Below are 2,500 nucleotides of genomic sequence, written 5' to 3'. Positions count from 1 at the left end.
TATAAATCAGGGATAAGAATTGAAGTATGTTAAAGACCATTGTATTGTCTTTTTCTGGAGTCACTATTCTTAGGATTAATGGCAAAAAGAGGGCACAGAGGTTTCTAATATGACACAGCATTAAAGGAAGCTACCATAAAATGCTACGAAGATTTTAAGCATAAAGTAACTCGAAGGAGAGGCCTTCTGGGACCCACTTGATGCATATGACCTAGCATCAAAAGCAGATTTTGAGATATGGTGGAAATGTTTAAAAGGTGCAAGAGTGGAATTAAGAGAGAAGACTGTACATCAATGCAGGCAAAAGAAAGCTAATGACCACTGGAAATGAGGCAAAGGAAAAGTACGATCAGGAAAATAACTACGTGGTTATTATGGAAAAGGTTTGGCAGTAAGCTCATTACTGTGTGCCCTATGTAACAGATGATGCCCAACGAGTTGCTCTGTGTTAAAAATCTGAATAGAGTAAGAGATTTTCAATACTTGAATGAGAATGAGAGGAGAGTTGATAACGCAGCAGCCATAGAGGTGTAAGTTTTAGAAAAAGTAGCATTTCTGTTACCTTAGAGACACACTGAACTGTGAAGCAGGTGTTAAGAAAGCACTAAGAAAGAACGGTTCTGTAGCTTGGATCAAATGGAGAGATTAATAGAATACTGGTAAATAGAAATGCCCTATTAGTATAGATAGCAAAGACTGTCAATAGTACAAAGGTCTGTACCACCCTATGCAGCAGGAACATTGGGAGAGGCAAGAGATTTTGAAAATTCACAACCTTAGATGCTAAGGTTCATTGCTTGAGAACGATATGAAGATTGTATTACAAATGAAGAATTGGTATAGAGATACAAAGTTCAGATGCTAAAAAAATGCTTAGGCACTCAAAGATTGAGATGGTTTGGACATGTGATGAGAAGGGATGATAAACAGTTCTCCATAAAAGTAGTGGATATGGAAGAAGAAAGCACAGACATTAAGGATGGCCTAAGAATCTATAAAAATGGAGAACAGATGAAGAGCTACACCTAAGATGGATATTTGAGGCAAAATATTTATGATCATCATCATCTCCTATGCCTATTGACTCAAAAGGGTCTTAATTAGATTTCGCCAGTCGTCTCTATCTTGGGCTTTTAAATCAATATTTCTCCATTCATCACCTGCTTCACACTTCATAACCCTCAGCCATGTAGGCCTGGGTCTTCCAACTCTTTTATGATAGAAGAGACTCTTTAGCTATGGTAAGCAGCTCTTCTAGGAGAAGGACACTCCAAAAGCAAACCATTGTTCTCTAGTCTTGGGTAGTGCCATTGCCTCTGTACCATGGTCTTCCACTGTCTTGGGTTAGAGTTCTCTTGCTTGAGGGTACACTTGGGTACACTATTCTATCTTACTTCTCTTCCTCTTGTTTTGTTAAAGTTTTTATAGTTTACATAGGAAATATTTAAATGCTATTGCTCTTAAAATATTCTATTTGTCCTTGTTTCCTTTCCTCACTGGGCAATTTTCCCTGTTGGGACACCTGGGCTTGTAGCATCATGCTTTTCCAACAAGGATTATATCTTAGCAAGTAATAATAATAATAATAATAATAATAATAATAATAATAACAGAGCATTCCTCTCTAAACCTTAACATGAAAGACTACGAAGAGAATCCACACTAACCTTCCTACCGATCCACACTAACCTACCTTCCTACAATAACAGAATCCACACTAACCTACCTTACTACCATAAGAGAATCCACACTAACCTTCCTACCATAAGAGAATCCACACTAACCTTCCTACCATAAGAGAATCCCCACTAACCTTCCTACCATAAGATAATCCCCACTAACCTACCTTCCTACCATAAGAGAATCCACACTAACCTTCCTACCATAAGAGAATCTACACTAATATTCCTACCATAAGAGAATCCACACTAACCTACCTTCCTACCATAAGAGAATCCACACTAACCTTCCTACCATAAGAGAATCCACACTAACCTACCTTCCTACCATAAGAGAATCCACATTAACCTTCCTACCATAAGAGAATCTACACTAATATTCCGACCAAAAGATAATCCCCACTAACCTACCTTCCTACCATAAGAGAATCCACACTAACCTTCCTACCATAAGAGAATCTACACTAATATTCCTACCATAAGAGAATCCACCCTAACCTACCTTCCAACCATAAGAGAATCCACACTAACCTTCTTACCATAAGAGAATCCACACTAACCAACCTTCCTACCATAAGAGAATCCACACTAACCTTCCTACCATAAGATAATCCCCACTAACCTACCTTCCTACCATAAGAGAATCCACACTAACCTTCCTACCATAAGAAAATCTACACTAATATTCCTACCATAAGATAATCCACACTAACCTACCTTCCAACCATAAGAGAATCCACACTAACCTTCCTACCATAAGATAATCCCCACTAACCTACCGTCCTACCATAAGAGAATTCACACTAACCTTCCTACCATAA

General features: G+C 38.2%; 1 protein-coding gene across 1 annotated transcript in view; it reads right to left on the bottom strand.

Moving 5' to 3' along the window:
• The window catches only part of LOC137622703 (acid sphingomyelinase-like phosphodiesterase 3b), a 19,886-nt gene that overhangs the window by 6,302 nt on the left and 11,084 nt on the right, over positions 1-2,500 (bottom strand).

Source organism: Palaemon carinicauda, chromosome 2, assembly GCF_036898095.1.
Source record: "Palaemon carinicauda isolate YSFRI2023 chromosome 2, ASM3689809v2, whole genome shotgun sequence".
Classification (NCBI taxonomy): Eukaryota; Metazoa; Arthropoda; class Malacostraca; order Decapoda; family Palaemonidae; genus Palaemon; species Palaemon carinicauda.
Note: the sequence above shows the minus strand (reverse complement) of the source record. Positions and strands in the feature narration are given on the sequence as shown.